General features: G+C 36.3%; 1 long non-coding RNA gene across 1 annotated transcript in view; it reads left to right on the plus strand.

Annotated features, from left to right (window-relative positions):
- Window positions 1-20,435, plus strand: part of LOC132077242 (uncharacterized) — a 63,605-nt gene that overhangs the window by 28,795 nt on the left and 14,375 nt on the right. The window contains exon 3 of the long non-coding RNA XR_009419024.1: window positions 3,132-3,182. This is a non-coding gene — a long non-coding RNA (uncharacterized LOC132077242). The remainder of the gene's footprint in view (window positions 1-3,131; window positions 3,183-20,435) is intronic.

Raw genomic sequence — 20,435 nt, forward strand, 5'->3', positions numbered from 1 at the left:
AATAAAAAGGATCAGGTTGTTTTGAGAAATACGGTGATAAAAGTAGTGTTAACTATATATATTACTTAATAACATTGCCAGTTACATGAACCATTTTCTTATCATTTTTATGGAGAATACAAGCAGTCTCTTCAAAATACTTTTAAAAAAGATTCTTTAAAATTCTTGTATGTGCATCAAATGTGAAACTGCCCTAGATTAATAAAAATATGAGATTATATTTGATTATTATCTACTTGTTTTTATTTCTTTTGGGTAGTGTTTTATCAAATGTTGAACTTCAGTACATAGTGAGATAATTTAAAATAAACAGCCCCTTATGCTTAGTCTTTGTGATATGTAACGACATCATGAAATTAGAAGAGAAATGGCTGTTGATTTCTACTCTTAAAGAAAATAAGATTTGTATGTAAACAATTTAAAATAAATTGGTAATTTGCTTCCAATTATATAGAATATCAAGCATTAGTAATGGTAGCAAATTAGGCATTATTTTATTTATACATTATCAATCGGGAAAATTGGCCCTTCACCAAATGAAGTCTTCATTCTACAAGCATTTGGTTAATTCCTTACCTTTAGGCATTAATTAATCCTGCTGAAGTCAGGGAGACAAATTCTGTGATTGTAGCTTAACAGCCATAACTGTCTGCAGGTTTGGAAGTCAAACAAACTTAAACTCAGCCTGGAAATCTTGCAGGAAAAATGCCATAAGGTGCCAAAGCAACGCTGGGATTGCAGTGCACTGTGCAATATTTCCTTGCCAAATTCACTCTGAATTTTTCAGTCTTGACTTTTGGTTGTGAAGGCCAACAAGTTTTCCAGTATTCTTTTCTAGGTAACCAGGCAGGTATTTATATCTTCATTTTACAAATGCCGGAAAGTGGTTTGCTGAAGGCTGCAAACTCAAGATCCTGTTACTGGAATGAAGGTCAGGACAGAGAAGCTCTTGGTTCCTCGTTCTGCATTCAGTTCACACCAAAATGCCATTCTCCAAGAAAATTTGTGGAAATGTGTACATAAGTTATAATTATAAACATGTAACTTATAATAAATATGTAGCAGTATATATGCACTGGTAGACAATGAGTATTAGAGAAATAATCACTAATCCTGTCTCATGGTGGGCAAGCCTCCTTATGGCGCTTTAGACTTTTGCCTTATTTATAGAATTAGAAGCTTAGTGATACATCCATTGCATCCCTTCTGAAAAATACTCCAAAATTATACATTTGAATTGAGATACAATCCCTGAGTAAATGATATGTTTAGAGACATAGGTCAGAGATGAAGCTGTACTTGGGGTCTTACCTGTTCTCTTTCAGTAAGAGTCACGTGAGATTCACACAGACTTGGATGATAAGTGACTTGAGAGGTAGATTGTTGACCCACTCTCAAATAACTTTGTTTTCAGTGTAGATGTGCCTGTTTTCCAAGCATTCTTAGGTGTTTGGACTCATGTAAATAAAAAATTAAAGCTACGTGTTTCCATCTATAGCTTATTAAGCTATTTTCAGGTTTTCCTTATCAAAAGCTCAAATTAGTTTCTTTGATTGTGTTTGAAATGCTGCAGTAATAGAGGACACTGAAGTAGGCCTTCTCTACCTGAAGTTCCTTGTTGTAACAGAAAATTTATGCCTTTCAATCTCTTATTTAGGATCCTTTGTTGTCCATTTCTTTGCTGGAATCTTTAATAATTTTGGTAATCTGCAATATGTAGCTGAGGAGTGAAACAAGGCTGAGAAAACACTATTTGGAAACAATGGCTGGGTGCCCATGATTTCTGTGATGTTCAGGACAATATATCTGTATTTTAGTCAGCTGGCTGTAAATGAAGCAGCATGCCATTGTATGATTAATGAAAAGTGCTGGATTCAGTTATGGTAATATATGTATGTTAGAGATTTAAACTGTTGTATGTAGCTATTCAAGTTTGCTACTAACATCAGCAGCATTGCACTGAGATTGGACCAGCTGTACAACCCTCAGTGAAAGGAAACTTTTTTTATAAAATACTTTTATTCAGTGGGGGTACAATGAGATGCTGCAGTCAAGTGAGCATGATTTAACTTTAACGTCCTGCTATGTTCCCAGTTAACCATTAAGTTGTCATTTCCATAAACCCAAATTTTTGATAGGAAAAACAATTGCTGTAGACAGAAAAGGAGTCAGTCTGTACACAGATCAGTTCAATATGTAGGAGTTCTTGATGTGTTATAAGGCAGTGGCTTCCCAGCTCTTGGGGAAAATTGCAGTTTGATCAACTGCCAATAAGTGAGATCATACTCGTATCTTTTTTATTTGTTTATTTTTAATTTGTGAGCAAAGACTGTGCTCATTAAAGTGAGGAACTCCACACTTCTTTTAGCCAAGTGTTACCATGTTCTATATAATAAATTGTGTACACTTCCATCCTTTTCAGTCATTCATCTAATTTTCCTTGGAATTGCATGAAATACTTCATTATTCAAGTATTTTTCCAATCTGTACTATTTATATTTCTGGTACAAACCTGCATTTGATTACACTCATATAGTAGATGCTTTGTCCTTTTTATGTGGGCATGTACTTGTTGCCCTTTTTTTGTTGTTTTGTTTTGCTTTGTTTTGACAGGTAACTTTAATTCATTTACTTGGTCAATCATTTAAGTTATTTTCTATATTTTGGGATTTATAATGACTTCAATGAATTTGAATTACTGTAGAACTTTACAACTTTATGTTGTTTTCTGATCTTACCATAAAGTAGAAAATATTTTCATTATCTATTTTTAGCAAAATAAGTAAATTTTTTTTGTTTCTTATTTGTTAAGAGTGACATGGCCTTTGTTTTTATTTTTCTAGTTTTGATGGATTAATTATTAAGTTTCTAAGGGAAGTACTGAGAAGATATGTTCTCTGTGGCAGATAGATACCAGTGTCTTAATGCCTTGGCCACAAGGCTAAGCAATATCAGATTGCTGAGGCCTGTGACAGTTAAAATATCCAGATTGTGTCTGTGAATGTTTTCACTTCTGAAAATGTAAACTTTTAGCATTAATGCTGCCATTACCAGAATGTTGCTGGCATTGCTTCTGTGTTAGAAGATAATTGCTGGACTCATTCCTGACATGTAACACTTCTTTTTTCCAGGGAGCTGGACTGACAAACACACCGAGCTCATTGCTGAACTACAGAAGTTGGGTAAGTTCTGTTACCTTCATCGATGTTGTGTGGCTTTCAAAATATGGACTGAGTTGATGGAGCAAGCATCTGTGTAGTTGACATTACTAGAGGAGTTTGTTTATTATACTTTGCACTGAGGTTGTTCCTATTCTTGTGTGCCTGGTAAGAGTTTGGTTTTTGATTGCTTTTTAGGCTTTTCAGATGACCTATATGGAGCTTCTTATTTTGATTTCTACTGACTAATACTGTGTTTTTTAAAGGTATTTCCTGCTTTGTCACTCTGTAAAAACATGTAAAATCCAACCTATCTTGGAGGACTATCACAGGCACTATGAACCACCTAACACTTCATAATAAATGCATTTCCCAGATACAGACTAAAGAATCTGTGGAGAGTCCTGGTGTATCTTACTTCTACCTAGATGGAGAGCTAATGCTGTAGACCTGGCCTATAACAAACAGAAAGAAAAAGCCTTACAGTGGGATCATTTCTTCACCTAGTCGAACACACATTCCCCACCTTTCTGTCCTTCATCTTTCATGGTTCTTCCTCTGTGTTGAAGACGATTCTATGCAGTGCCCCAAAAGCACTATTTTTCCCCTTAATCAAGTGCCACACTTTCTTCTGCCAGACAGTGCAGGAGTGTTAGTTGGGAGCTTTGGTGGACTGCCAGCTCCATTTGTCGTATGGAGGGGGAGGAAATTCACACAAGTACCACCCTTTCCAAGGCTTTCATCCCCTACAGAATGTATTAACAAGTCTGAAAGCAGCTGTGCTTGCTCCTTCTGTAATAATGGTAGATCCAAAAAATGTAACCGTCCCTTCCCATGCCATGAGTTTCAGTCAAACTACATAATTACAGTTCCTTTAGACTCCATCAAGAAGGAAAGTTCAAGACCAAATCAGAAAAATTTAGAAATTAGAGAAAACCAAGTGACTGTCAACTGGACTTTCATTACTCCTTATTTTTAACAATAATGAAATTGCAAAGAATTAGGTTGAATACTTAAAACCCCCATGGAAGATGTTATGCACTGCATATGTTGTTGACTTAATGTGAAATACCTGTTTAAATGAGCTTTTTCTGTAGTTTCCTTGTCATAAGTCTTAATGTCAGCAACATCTGCAATGAAATTGCAATGCAAATCAGTGCAGATTATCACCAGTTAATAAAGAGTCAAAAGCATATTTTAGGTAGCACAATTTCTTCAGTTTATTTCTATGGTTAATCTACTCATATGTTTTCAATAAAACCTTACATTAAACACAAAGGGTATGTACAGCATGATATGTGAATGATTTTGATTTTGGTATAGCATTTGGTTGTCCAAGACTAAGTCCTACAGTTTGGTCTCCTCTTCTGATCTGAACTCCAGATATTCTTTGCTTATTTAGCAGTGCTCTAAAGAAGGATTTGAACTCTCATTTTGACACAGATCTTGCAAGAGATGTACTCTTAACTTTATCTGCATCCCTAAAATCAACAAGGAAAATGGGAAATTATTCAATTCAGAGGATCATTCCTTAAGTATTATTCTCAGACAGAGTGGACATAATGGGGGAATCTTTCCTCTTAACTGGGTCATTTTATGTCATGAAAAAGCAACATTTCAATAATTTCAACTGGAAGTTTTTGGATGTACTACCGCCTCACTAAGCATGAATTGTAGTTTTCAGAACAATCTCAGAGATGTCCAGAAATCAAAAGAGAAGAAAAGGAAACCATATTCCCCAGCCCCAGAGGCAATTTTGAAAATACAATTCTAGTTATTATTGGATCTTATTATCTATACAAGGCTTCTGCCTTACCTTTGTTACCACAAGAAATACTTTTTATGAGAGTACTGTTTCTGAAGATATTTGTCCCTGATTGATTGCCTTTGAGATGGTGACACTTCTCATTTCATGGAAATATTACTGTGCTTTGAACACGGAGCTTCAGAAGAGCCTCAGAGGTGAACCAAGAGCTGTCTAGGACCCCAAGAGCAGTGCTACGAGTTAGGTAGTGTTTAAATGGGGGAAGGATGGCCTGTCCCAGTCTGTCCAAGAGTTCCCCACGAGGCTGTTAGCTTTGTTTAGTCCTGATTTACAGATCAGCATTTGCTGTCACTCCTGCAGCCATGGTAGAAACAGGCCTAGGAATTTAACCTTTAGTTAGCACCAGCTTTTTTTCTTTGTGAGCCCTTGGAGCAGTCTCACAGTAAGTGCAAACACTTTGACTGAATATTGTAGAGACAAACAACCTGCTAATTTCAGGGAAGTGCTTTTAGGATCAGAATTCTTTGTAATAATTTGTTGGCCCAAACGACCTGATAGTCAAGGTTTTAAATCAGTGTAACTTTCCTCTCGTACCCAATTATAATTAGTTTTTAGTAATATAAGAATTACTAGTGAAATCAGTATTCATTGCAGTATATATTTGTAGTTTCTGGTATCTTCTGTTATTTGTATGTGAACAAATGGTTATTTGGCCTTAGAGCAGCACAATGCCCCTGTGGTGCAGCTGCCTAAGTTGCACTAGGAGCACATGTATGTGGGGCATCCAGCTCTCCCAGGAGTCCTAGGTGACACAAATGTGTTCCTCAGGGATATGTAACGGTATCATAATCCAACATCCTCCTGATTTAATGGGCATTTTGCTACGTTCCACATGCCCAAAATAGGAAGGCAAAGAATGACCAGACTGTGTTATTTTGTTTGTAAGTCTTTATCTCTGCCAGGGCATAGAAGTAGTCAGAGCTCAGTGGACTATTTGTGAGCACTGAGTAGTCTGAATGTTTTGTAACTCAGTGGGAAATCAGAAGCAGCATTGCATAAGCGTTGACAATATGGAGCAAAATGCACTTAAATTAAAATATAAAGAGGACCGGGTTGTTTCTTGCATACAGTAGGCCTAACCATTTCAGTGATGAATGTAAGCAGATTTCTGAGGTTCTGAATGCAAATTTAGGTGGAACCATTTGAATTCACAAAATAAATAAATAACATATCCCCAAATGAAGCCCTGCTTGAAGGACTGAACATGCCAGTAGCAAGTTCTGCTTCAGACTTCAAGAGATAAAGTACGTTAGTGTGTATCTGTTAGTCTAATTTATTCAGTGCCATTGCTGTATCACAACCTTCTGTTTGATTTTCTTATAAACTAATAATTTCCTGAATGAACTAATACTGCCATAGCCACTAGTACCTCTGCCTTGTAGAAGTTTTTTATTGTTGTGTATGCAACTAAATTGAAATATCTTTCACTTGAAATATTGACTTTAATATCTCATTTGAAAAATTCATGAAGCCTTTGATGTTAAATCCATACTCAATTTAGCCAAATGCCATTAGAATATGCAATATGCCTGAATACAGAGAGCATTATTGTCTGTGTTTCTGCAGAAGAATTACATTTTATGACTGTAACGTCAGGATCTTTTTTGGATTTGTTCATGAAGAAAAGAAAGAGAAAGGCAGCACATTAGAAGCAAAATGAAAAGTGGTATTGATTAGGCTCTCATTTACCCTCTCTTTGCTTGAATCCCTAAATGCATGGAAATAAGGGTTGTGCCAGAGCAAGTAACAATGCTCTGTAATGAATGGAAGAATCTTTAGAAAATTAGTGTAAACACGTATGATAGTGCACAGATGTTGCTCCTAGTAACTGTCATACATTTATTTTACATCTCCATTTACATACATCTCTTTATTTCCTAATAGTATCATAATAGAAACATGACAATAGTTAATGATTTCATAAAACATGGAATGTAAAGCTGACAGAGAAGTAGAACATTAATTGAAACCTATAGCTATAGTACATTAGAATTGCATCTCCTAAATGACTCCTGATAAAAATATCCTTCTTCTACAGAGAAAGACAAAGACAGGTAAAAAAACTAGGCTTTCAACAAATTAATTTTTTTTTCCAGTAAAACAGACTGGCAAATGTTGCAAAATCTCCTGAGTGCTAATAGAATCGTATTTGCCTTTAGTAATTTATGGGCACTTTTCCTCCTGCTATCGATCACAGTTGAAAAAAGTAAACTGCATTAACATTTTAGGCAATAATGGCTCCAGAAAACGTTTGATTTTTATCACTACCAAAACTGATGTCAAGAAACTTGGCTCTTCAGCAGAAGAGGGAGAGCTGAGTGCATCCGGCTTGTATTGTAGTGTGTTCATACAAGTGCCCAGATCTGACTGAACAAACTGGATGTTAATCAATGTTTTGAGCTTGTTGTGTTATCCTAAAATATAAAAAGTAAGTTGATGGCGCAAGTCAGGAGATTGCTGTGCGGCACTGATGAGGTGTCCAAAGTACCTCGGGGTCTCTGAGGATTCCCGCGAGCGCTGCAGGGGCTGAGGGAGAGCTGCTCTCTGCCACCATCTCCTGGCCAGTGCCTGGGACACAAACTGCCTCTACTTCCTCTGCTGCTGCCTTTGGCAAGCTATTACCTCAACCGAGAGGACAGTCATAGCCACTTGAAGCAAGCTCATACTGGTAAAATAGCACATCTTAAAATTTCCAAAGGGAAACAGGACTCTAACAAGTTTATGTAGATGTTTATTAAAGTGGATGGTACAAAATGCCAGACTAAGGGAGCTGAAAGCTCTGTGAATAAATCCAGAGCATTAGTGCCTGGGATTTTATGCCTGGAATAAAGGGAAAGTGTTTTGGTCAATGATGCTGACTCATGTTGTCAGATAGTCCTGATGTGTTATACAGGTTGGTGACTGGAATTGAATTTCTGCAGAATATTTATATATTATGAGAGGAAACAGTTTCGTTTCAATAGTTAGTACTTTCAAAATGCCAATTTTTAGAGTTAACAGTGGAACTTACCTCTTTATTATTGGGAAGCAGTGCTGTAAGATAGATTGACTTTGAAAGTGAAATTATATTTGAAGTTTAAGATTTTAGGTTAGATTTCTGGTTTTAACATAGGCCTTTACCATTTGCAGAAATCTGTGATCTACAAAAGTGTGTTTAATGAAACTTCTTCTTACATTAGTGTTATTGTACATGATAACACAATAGATTGATACTTGGTTTCTGTATAATTAATTTTGACAACAACGAACACATGGAATTAGTGTACAAACTGAAACTGCAATCTTTCAAAATCCTTTCATTGCTCAGGTTATTCCATACTTTTATGTCTTTGGAGCAATGAAATTATATTGCTGTTTGGTCATATGTTAAATTAATTGTGACAAGTTAAAATAGATGTTAAAGTGAGCATCCTACAAATTAATTAACAATTGATTAGTACAGTTTATAATTTTTCATTAGAAGAAGAATCATGTATATTCTGAGTACAAATGAAAGTTAAATATTTCCACATCCTGGAAGAAATTTTTTGAGTTGAAGATCATGTAAATGGTATTATCTTTTTTATGTAGAACCAAATTAATATCCTTGTTTCTGTTTTAAACAACTGTGCGAACATTTCGTGGTGATCTAATACCCTAGTGCTTTTTCTTCAACTGAAAAAAGGAACATCAGAATCTCTGTGCCTCAAAAGATTATTTTTTACATTATGCCAAAAAAAATTGAAATAGTCTGAAGTATATATTAGGATGTAGCATATAGTTTATATGTGTACCACTGAATCTGATACAAGTGAATAAAAACTTATTAGAGAAATTCATTTGCCATGCCTGAAGCCTTTACAGTGAACAGTTTTACAGATCTCATTTTTCAGATCTGAATTTTATTTCAGAAGCTTCGTAGTCTGCTGACTAATGAAGAATGGTGAGAAAGAACACTACAGTTGTATCAAAAAGAAAGTAACTTTCAACTGCAATTTAGAAATATCGCACAAATCAGCATGTGGCTCTACACCTGTGTGTATCAAACATGAAAACAAATTGCATCCTTTTTTTTGGATCACCTAGTCAATGGTGTTGAATTTCTGGCTTTTAGTTTCAACCAGGTAAGATAAGGTAGCCTGTTCAGCCCATGTTATTAAAGAAATTGGTTCACCTATTTGATTTCATGTCATTGTAGTTCCAACCATTCATTTATTCAATAAACAGTTTGGTATGTTCTGAGAAATAATGAATATTGATTAAAAAATCAATCACTTATTAAGAAACAGGGAAATTGTTTATCCAATCAATTTTAATTTTTGATTTGTTATTTATATTTTCCAATTTAATCCACCCCTCCCTTAGGCTCCCAAACTACCAAGGAAATCAGGAGGAAGGGCAGTAATGCTGGCAGCAACTGTGTAAAGAACACAGAACCTAATGCATTCATTTCAGATTAGACTGATGGAAATAGGCCATAATAAAGGAGACTGTGATTGAGAACTGTGGATACATTACCTCATGCACCTTTGGCCATTGCACCAAAACTTTAACTTTTAATGCAATTTATGAGGCTCTCTGCTTCCTAGGTATTACATCACTTAACTCTGACACTGTCAAAACACAATAGTTACAAAAATATTGCAGGTTTCATCTAATCTGGCAGCGATTCTGAGCATGGAGGCTGAATGCACAAGGTAGTGAGGGAGACATGTACAAGTGCTCTGGAGCATTTATCCATTCTCTTGATGAGACCTAAGCCCTGAACAGAGGTGCAGAATATCCCTTTTTGCAAGGGAACAGAGAAACCAACTGATCCATTTCATCTGAATGTGTGCACTGATTCTAGTTTCATTGTACTATTGAAAAAAACTGCTTTGATACATACAGGCAATAGACAAATATTCCTCCATCACTGATGAATAGTTTAGTCTCTTTGGGCTTTTTGTGTAGAAGTTGGAAAAAATTTGTCTTTGAATTTGCCTGAGTGAGGAATCTTCCCTCCCCCCCATCACATGTGACCAAATGTAGTTCTCCTTGTTAATGACGCAGAGGTGTGCTAGTTTCTTCATATTTAAAGTTGGTATTAACTATGCTTTGCTTACCTGATGTTCTCTCATACCTAACTTCATGGCAGAATACTGCTTTTTTAAGGAATAAGGAAATACACTTGTAAAGAATGGGGTAGATATTTTATGGATTGCAAGTTTTTTTTAAAGGACTTTTTAATGGGGAAGGATGTGGAAACGCTACTTGCAATCTGTCACACTGCTTTTGTGGGCCTTGAGCTGGTAAATATAAACTCACCTTCTTGTGAATAGATGAAAAGTGAGAATGCATGAGTCAAAAAAACAAATAGGCAGAGTTAAAGGCAAGGGCTATGTGGTCTGAGATCTACAAGGGAAGGAGGTGGCTTCTGTGGCGAGTATCCTACAAAGGAAGGAGATTCAGTCCCTGTGTGTGTTTCAGCCTCTGTGGAAACCCAAGGCTCTGAGGTGTGATTAGCAGTGTTAAGTAATCAAACCTTGTTCACACTAATTGTGTTGTTAGTCTTTCAGGTATGGGAGAGTAAGGCAAGAACTAATTTTTTTTTTTTTTTCTACAGTAAACAAGCATATTATATGGGAGTTGAGAGTTCAGGTTGTACATAAAAGCAAAACTACTACTGTTACCTGGCCTGTGTAGTCCTCCTGCCTTTGAAAATTCTGTGGGAAATTTAACTGGCCATGTTTATGATCAGTCTTCTGGGCAGCTCTTAAAGTTGGCTTTATCCATTATATTTCCTGGCATTGTGCTTGTTGATGATGTCACTTTCTTACTTTCCTCTTAATTTGTATCTTTCATCAGTTTTTAAGGCAGATGAGGTATCCCTTGCCTTTCATTTCACTTAATGTTCATTCACAAAAGAACTGTGATCTGCTCTGTGATTGAAATAAAAACCCCCATGTATTAAAATGTAATTTTAATATTTAAAACATAGAGATTGTAGTGCAAGAAACCATGACCCAGTTGAAGCTAAGTACAACATTTATGTAAATGTTTAAAAATACTGAAAGATAGCAATATTTTGTTTTGCAGTTTGGGGATGTACACAACAAACTTCCCCAAGAAGTCTCATGGATCCAGTTCTACTCTCTGATGATATAGCAGCAGATATCAATAAAATATTTTTGGCTGACACCAGTTGAGAAGAGTTTGCAGGCATTCAGAAGATTTAGTTTAGAATTTTAAAGATCTTGTTAAACACTGGGGGAAAAAGACCCCAGGGTTTAATTACAAAATGCATGATCAGAACCCTTTAAACTCTGGGAAAAAATTACCCCTGAAGTGTTAGACCTGAGATTCAATACTCTGCCTGAGTTTTGGTCAAGATAAGGACTTTGAAACAGAGCAATATGCTCCCTTGAAACTTCTGGATTTACCTAGCTAAGAAAAGACTGAGGGGTGAATATTGTAAGTTCTAAATGAATGCTATGAATAGGATTGTTCCCTATGTTCACTAAGTGCAGGGCAAGATCTTCCTGTGTGTAGAAAAAGAAATTTGTTACAGAACAGGGAAGAAGCAATCTTTCATTCGATGATGCTAACTGGGAGATGGGAACAGCCATTTTAGGAGGCTGTGTAATTGTAATAATTTTTAAGAAACAGGTTATACAGAAATATACAGCTTATTCCTTAGTTATATTAGACCCTTCTTGAAAATGCAAAGCTGCCCTGGTTGGCCTACTGAGATTCATTTCCTCCCTTCCCTGATAGCATTCCTTGATTAATTTAACTTCTCCCAGATTAAGTCTCTGAATAAGAAATGGTTAAATAATTTGGAGACTAGAAATTACTACTACTACCCATCATTTTTTGTTTCATTCATTTCATTGCATTCCTATATTTGGGGACAGATGTATACACGGCATAAATGAACAGATCTGAGTATCTGATGAAGGAAGCTAAGATATAATGCCAGTTTGGTGCAGAGTTAGATTTAGGTGTTTCTGTGTGTTTATCATCACACTAATGATGTGAAAAGTAGGATGCAAACACCCAGACATTATTCCACGAAACCTTTATCTCCTGTAGATGGGATCACAGCAAAAAAAACCGGAATCAGTATTGGTTCTACCAAAAGTTTCTTCTGATGTCACTTCTGAGTAATCATTAAATATTCAGGAAGAGTAAGACAGTGCTGAATTGCTTCACACATCTGAAAAATGAACTGCATTTGGTGTAATACATTGAAAGAGACCACGGGAGTGTTGCACAGCACCTTGACTTTCCAAAGAATAGGTACTTCTGTAAGTAACCATGAAAATAGATACAGAGATGAAATTTCTTTAAGCTTTGAGACAGAGTAGATTAGCAAGTTTGCAGCAGATTTTGATTAACTTGGAGCAGCAGTAAGCTTTATTTAAAGGTGAAGCCCAAACACTGTATATGTTTGCCAGTTCATGGCTAGTTAAATGTAATTGCATTACATTACCACAAAACAAATGGAACAGCCTGGAGTAATGTGTCCACTGTGTTTATGTTAAAGGAAGGCCTGAGTTTGAACTGAAAGTCTTGTAGGAAAGAGATGATGATTCATTTTCCAGGGCAAGTGTTCTTTTGAAAAACTTACATATATGTTCATACTTCTCTGTCATGACTCTGCCAATAGTTCTGGAAGGGGTTTTCCTGCAAGGGCTCCCATGGGCAGTGCAGAACAGTCCTGTTGCAGCCACTCCTGATTGTAAGCAGAGGCCTGTTCTGTTAAAGCATCAGGTTAAGGTGTAGTGTAGTTAAGGGATGCTATGATGATTTTGAATAATTTTAAGAAGTTATTTATGTTAAATTCTTCAAGAAATGTGAAGAGCTTGTAAGAAAGTACATTTGTTATTAGTGACCAACCTTGATTCACTGGGGCCCTGTGTGTCAGTCCCTATGTACGAAAGGACTCTAGACCCCTCAATGTGTTGACTGGTTGTGAATTGTTCTGGTTTGTCATATTTTCTGCATTTTTCTAATCTTCTCAGTATGAATGGAATTGCATCCCCTTTTGCTTGACAGCAAAGACAAACATCAAGCTGTCCAGAAGATAGAGTGCCATTTTATTCCTCTTTTGAAATTCTTGATGGGATGGGCTCAACATCAGCAAACACTCAAGAAAAAACCTCCTGACCCTCCAATTATTCTTGCTGACATTTTTATAATAATTTCCTTTTCAAGAAATACTGAGTCCTTTGTGTCAGAACAAAAAAAAAAAAAAAAAAACCACAAAAAACAAAAACAACCTTAAACTTTATTTATTATTTTGTCAGAACTCAAATTCTACAGAAGTCCTAATTTAAATTAAATTAGTACTCAGAATGTTATCTTTGCCCCACTAAAATTCTTAAAATTTAAGCAGAGCATATTATACTAGAATCATTATGTTAAAATGGCTGTTTATGGTTGTTTTAAACCAAATGGTTTGAACCAGCTTTATTCTCAGTTTAGCATTAAATATCATCCACACTGTTGCTGTGTAATTGAGGCTACACATTTTAGAATGTTCCTTATGTGTACAGAATGGAGAAAAATCATATTACCATGTTATTCAACATGAAAAGCTATAAAAGCCTGTAATTCAAATATGCCTTTTTGAAACAATTGAATTAACAGAGTTAGATTAAAATATAAATGAACTTGTTAAGTAATATTTTATTTTCAAAACCCATTCCCTCTTTATATTATTTATACAGTTGGCATGTTTGACCAAGAGAATTAATATATTGTCCTCAATAGGGTAAATATCCACTGTGATTACTCATTTAATTGCCAGAGCCATCCTTCTCCTTTCAAATACAGCAGTATGTAAGAAAAGAAGTCCATTATTGGTTCTCCAACTACTGTGCTGTATCCATAAGATGAGCCTGTCCTTCCTGTTTCTGTGTGAAACCATAAAGCTCATACTCTGTGCCCACAGTAACTTTTTGCAAGTACAGTGTGTTAAGCCACCCTCTCCCTCTGTGCCTGTGCCCTGTTAGACAGGAGGTTGCCAGGCTTTGCTGACACCTGCTAACACCAAGCTGTGCACTATGGATTCTTAGGAGTTCATGGCTGAGTATTCTGATAACAAGATAAAAATAACGCATGGTGTTAAAAACATCAGAGGCTCAATTTAAATGGATGGAAAGGATAGTGTTTATTCACATTCCGAGGCACAAAACTGCATATGTTCAGTGCACACTTTGGGTGCTTAATAAGCTCAAGTCCCAATGAATTGGTTCCTGACAGTTATGAATGGTAGACTGGCTGCATTAAAGCAATGAGGGAGCTAACAGCAGGTTTGCAACTGGACTTGAATAAATCATCAACCAAACATATAATGGCATTGTAACAGTAGGCCAAAACCTCTCCAGCCATGTGATTGCTAGTTGCCAGGAGACCATGAATCTTGGGTATTCTGAAAATATTGAAATAATTTTAGCTGTCTCAAATTTATAGACTCTCTGGAAAAATATAATACATTTAAATATATTAAAAGATAACTGCTTTGTCAAGGTACATGTAAAGGTTTTTGAAAAAATATGGCTTTTTAACTAAAACCATTTTTTTGCACATTGATTTGCTTTCTTTTGTATGATTTATAATGTATTTGGAAAGAATATTTGCAAAATGTGATGTAGTATTTAAAATCTTGACTGTAGTAACTCTGTACCTCTAATGAACGCATGCAAAATTATTGTTGGCCTCTTTTTAGGTGTCCATCCAGCCATCCTTTTTTCTTACATGGGTAACTTTGCCCTTTAAAGAAAGGGGGTCCAGTGGAAGTCCAATGCATTGCTTTTGTGTTTAAATTTAATTGCATTAACAAGCCTTAAGAAACTGAAATCTTATACTATGTTTGCAATTATGTTTCCTGCAAAAATTATGTGAGCAGTAGAAGCAGTGCATCAAGTCCAGTCTTTTTTGTCCCCTTCTTCAGAAGGAATTTAGCCAGATGTGTATTTGAGCTATCCACAGATGCAATGTATACAAGAGAGGCCTCATTTACAGTGGGATTTTTAGGCTGTCTTCTAGTTTTGTAAATTGAATGTTGAACTTATTGAATTGGGTTGCACAGACAGATATTTAGTCTGATGTGGCCAAGAGGGGAGAGTCAGAATGACTCTTGATGGGTGGCCCATCTGCCCACAAGCCATCTCCTGCACCAGCAGCCTTTAGTGCTCACCACCAGAACTTGCTGCGCAGCTGGGGCGAGTGTGGGAGACCTCAGAGACTGTTCAGAGCAGCTGAAAGATGGAGTTTCTTCTCTTCTCATTCTGCCACAGATTTTCTTTTCATGACTTTAGGCAGTTGCTTAGTTTTCCTGGTAATAGAGAAGACTTCCCTTTCTCACAAGAGTCAGGAGAAAGAGTGATTCGCCGATTGTAAGGCTGTTGTATTTTGTGATTAAAAGGCCAATTAGTTGTTAACTTACACTAAAAGAAATAACAGGAAAAAAATCTGATGATTTATGAATTTATAAATTCATGGTGTATTTAAATTCTGCCTTAAATAGATGTAATGAATATACCAATGACAGTCCTTTTGTAAACCAAAATATACAGACATAAAAATTTCTTTCAACACAATATACTTTTGCAAGAGTTCAATCAACTGAGCTTTTTAGATATTTTTTATAAGAATTCCCTTTCTGTAAGACAGCAACATCATGGAATAGGCACTAAGCAAAGCCTGGGAGAGAGAAATGGAGTGAGTGAAAACTAAGGGCATGTGAAGAACAGTCACTATCCGGCAACAGCAGCAAAACAGTTTCAATTTTCTGGATTATTAATTCAAATTCACACGCACATGCCAGTTAAAATTAAAAGCCTTTTTTTACGGCTCTAGTTTAAATTAAAGATTATATTCTGCTCCACAAGTCTGAATTAAATAGCTTATTTTGCACACCAAGCTCTCATTTTAAAGCTAATAAAGAAAAGACATAGCATGTACGTGCAAGCTTAAGACAGGAAGGGTCTAAATTACTACACCTGTTTCACTTGGGAGCTACTTTATTAGTGTTACAAAACTTGGCTTTCAATTTGGCAGTCAGAAGCACATTTAGAACAAGCATTTCTTTGTTTTGACAGAAAGGCTATGGTAAATGAATGACGTTTGAGCAAGGTGTGAAATGTGAAGGTACAAAATTAACTGGTAAGATAATTACTGTTCTAATTCTGCATAAACAAGCATTTTGAAAATCATTAATAGTTCAGGGAAATAACGTTAGTGATTAAATAAGGTGGTTTGCATCACTGAGCACAACTAAGCTGCTTTAATTACATTTGAAAGCAAGGGAAAGTAGCTAATTAAAATTAGCACAGGGTTCCTGAATGACCAGCATTGCATTGTTGCCCTAACCTGTTTAATTGCTTGTTTATTAATATGTCTTTATTTTCCCCTCTTCTGCATTTAGCAAAATTATTAAGCAAGCTAAAATGTGTAAAGAGAATCTATATATACTTATCAGAATATGCAATGCAGATCTAACCCAGGGAATTACTTCCAAAGTGAGCCAACATAATTCAAAAGTTGTAACTTTTCTTCATATTAATAATGTTTTCTTCCTGAGTCACATTCTTATGTCAATCACGTCTATGAAGAAGAAAAATGGTCTTTGGCATAATTGCTGAATTGCAGCATTTTGTAGCTTTATTTGCTTTATTTTTAAAATTGCTTGAATCACTAGCTCAAATATAGGTAATAAATCTAAGAAAAATCAATAATAAATTATGGAAAACATGAGCAAAAATATAATCTAAATTAGAAGAAAGCTTTGTATTGTCTCAGCCATTTTTTAACCCAGCTTGTGCTACATTTACCAGCTGCAATAGGTAGATCTGTTCTGAGAAAAGACAAAACTCAGTATCCCAAGGTTTCCAGCATATTTGTCCTTCAGTTAAGGAACATCTGTATGAGACACCTGACTTTCTCTTGCTAGTCCCTTGTGTTTTTTTAAGTTACATTTTATTAGCATAAGCCTATAGGAAATAGTTGGGAGGGGTGTTAATCTACTCACTTGAAGCAAATACACAGTATAATACAATGAAGACAACTAAAAATAGAGTAAAATGCTAATTTATTTTTTCATATTTAGCCATAATCAAGTCAAGTTAAAGCAGACATGATGTTTTCCACGTTGATTTAGTATTTATAGTGTACCTCTGATGTGAAAGGCTCAGATGCATAATAATTTACATACATATACATTTTAAACAGTAAAAATTCATAAAAATGTGAAGTTCTATATGGAAAGGTAGCAGATCCCCATGAAAGCAAGTTAAATCATGAGAATTATGCTTATGGAACTGATAAGCAATTAAAATAAGGAGTTAATTTTAACTTCATGAATAGTAGAGAATATTCAGCAGACAGTACATACATTATTTTATAGGTGCATATTTTTATGAACAAAGAGGAGGATTCTGCTCTGTATTATAGGATGGTAAAGAAAGATCCAAGTCACAGGTTTCAGTGAGATTTTTTTGCTTCCAGTCTACACAAACTATGTGATTAACATTTTGAGCAATAGCATATGGCACCAATAAGTGAAGGTTGTAGAGCGATAGTATTGGTGGACAGTGGTATAATATCACCATTCCAGTGATTGTTGTGTCAAAGGGATACATGGCAACTTTTTTAGTAATCAATGTGGTGTATAATTAATGGTGGCATTTCTTTGTGTTCTGGCAATGGATAAATAGAATTTTGGTATTCTTTTTTAATTGCAATAATCCCTGGCTTTTGTTAGGACATGGTCATCAAAATTATGATTAAAACCTTACATTAACTTTTCCATAACCTATTTCCTCAAATTTGTAGCTATAAAATTGTAGAAGCCACAACCCCTCACTATATAAAGAAGAGAGTAGCAACATTTATCAGACATTACTCTCATTATTCTCTGCTTTGGGGAGTTTGTGTTATTAAAGTATCTAAATAGGCCAAAATCCTTTAGTTGTTTAACTCTGAAATATCCTGGAGTTGTAGTTGTAAGTGCTCTTAATCCTATTTATAGAAATAATCCCACTCACTTGCTCAAGGCACAGAGGAAACAGACTTGAACTAAGGTCTAGTACATCCACATCTAATGCTGTTACTGCTGACCAAAATTGTCCTTCTTCTGCAAGCCTTGATTTCCTTTTGTCCTCAGTGAGGACATGAGAGCATACTACAGCAAAAAGCGATCCCTTTTATTCCTCAGACATGTGCTAGCACTAGAAATACATTGTGATTGAATTTTACTGATATGGAGAAAGGGCCAATCGTAAAATGTGATGGGACCCTGCAGGAGCTTTCAACCAATCAGATGTTTGCTTATAATCTAATAGAGGCAGAGCAAGAAATATTTGAAATAAGATGTTACTGACTGATCTAGTGCCAGATTTGCTTCTGGTATTTAGTGAGGTAAGCAAAATACTTCCAGCATATACTGGAAGCCTTGTATGGTGCAACATGCTGCTAGGTGCTTGTAGCCTTTTATTTTGTGGAAGCTGAGATTTACAGGGGACCAGGGATTCAACTGTACGTTACGTATTTATAATGCCAATTAAAAATTAGAATGAAAGTCAACTCCTATATTTATAACCATAAAAAATTAATATATTTGTAACCATAAACAATTATAACCATAAATAATTGTGTGACATCTACCTTTACTTAGCATTAATGAAGAACATGATCATTTTGTAGGACGTCCCGACAGGGGAGTCACAAGAACTTGGTCGAGAGCGTTGGCAGCAGCTGTGATCTGATTAACTGTGGCATTTCACTGTGTTATGGCAGTAATGTTAAAGCAATGTGTTGAGAGGGTTTAATTGTTAGAACTGCCATTCTCATGCCCCATTCCTTTATCATGGTCACTGCAATCATGACTGAAACCTGTCATTAACCTTCCTCAGTTTAATTCAATGCTTTGAGCTAATAGCATTAAAACATGAGATGTACTAAATGTTTGTGCTGTTTTACAGAGTGAAGTGCCCCACCTCCCTGCTCTCTGTAGTTGGGGAAAAAGGTACAGCACTCACTGGCTTGTTGAAAGAATGTTTTAAAGGCATGATTTTGGGCACTCTGGAGAGGCAAGCTTTCTGTCTAAGTGGGATTTTGCCCCTTTTACAAGACTGATAAGCAATGACAGACTGAGTTTTGTGCTGATGAAGGGCGTAAAAAGGGCAAAACAATGTGCCACATATACTAAAGCTAGGTGAGAGATTAAATAAAAATTAATTGGAGCACACAACATCATAAAGAGGTGAAAAACCCAATCTGATGGGATAAGCAAGTACCTGTATCATCCTAACACCAACAAATGACACAAAACACCTTAAAAAGGCAGGCTCTGTGCAGCCAGTGACCTGCAGAGAAGTGGAAATTTGGAGACAGATAAGCAAAATCTTGAATAGCGGTTTTTATAGGAAATAGAGGTCAAATAAACAAATGTGCTTCTTGTATCAACCAGTTTAGACTGGTCAAATGTCAGTAGAGTTAGTTGCATCTCGTGGTCTTCATTGCTCCTTGTGGTAAAATACTTTCTAGGTCATGTAGCTGATAATCTGAGTGCCCTGTAGTAAAGTGTGAGCATAAATAATCTGCCACTGGCCAATTTTTGCCAGTATTCTTAACAGCTTTAGTCCAGACTTCAGATCTTCCAAAGAAGCAGTGATGATGATGTAGGAGATGATTCATTGCCACCTGGGCAAGGGAGGTGATTGTACTTCTCTGTTCTGTGCTGCAGCATCCTCACGTCAAGTTCTGGGGGCAGTTTTGGGCATCATGTTATAAGAAGACAATAAAGCAATTAGAGAGGGTCCAAAGGAGAGCAACAAAGATGGTGAAGGGCATTGGGGGGAAGCTGTGAGGAGCAACTGAGGGCACTGGGTCTGTTCAGCCTGGAGGAGACTGAGGGCAAAGCTCACTGCAGTCACAACTTCCTCATGAGAGGAGGAGGAGGGCAGGCACTGACCAGTGACAGGACTCGGGGAAGAAGCATGAGGATGTGTTATGGGAGGTTTAGGTTGGATATCAGGAAAAGGTTCTTCACCCAGAGGGTGGTTGGACACTGGAACAGGCTCCCCAGGGCAGTGGTCACAGCCCCAGCTGGGCAGAGTTCAAGAAGCCTTTGGACAAAAGGTAAGGTCCATGGATCCCAGGTGCATGGTGGGATTCTTGGGGCTTCCCTGTGCAGAGCCAGTTGGACTTTGATGATCCTTGTGGATTCCTTCCAGCTCAGAATAATCTATGATTCTATGCCTCTATTTGTTTCCAGAAAATGGGAAGCAAAAATCTGGAGGTTATTTTTTCTTTTAATCTTTAGGAGTTTCGCAATATATTGCAGGTCCAAAGTGCAGTAATATATGATATATTCTGAAACCATGCTGCAACTGTATTTCGAATAAATATCATCTACTTCTGATCTAACCATATTTCAAATGAATGCATTCTACTTCTGATCTAGAGGAAAAAAAGCACATAAA

This window comes from Ammospiza nelsoni, chromosome 9 (assembly GCF_027579445.1).
Source record: "Ammospiza nelsoni isolate bAmmNel1 chromosome 9, bAmmNel1.pri, whole genome shotgun sequence".
In the NCBI taxonomy this organism is placed as follows: Eukaryota; Metazoa; Chordata; class Aves; order Passeriformes; family Passerellidae; genus Ammospiza; species Ammospiza nelsoni.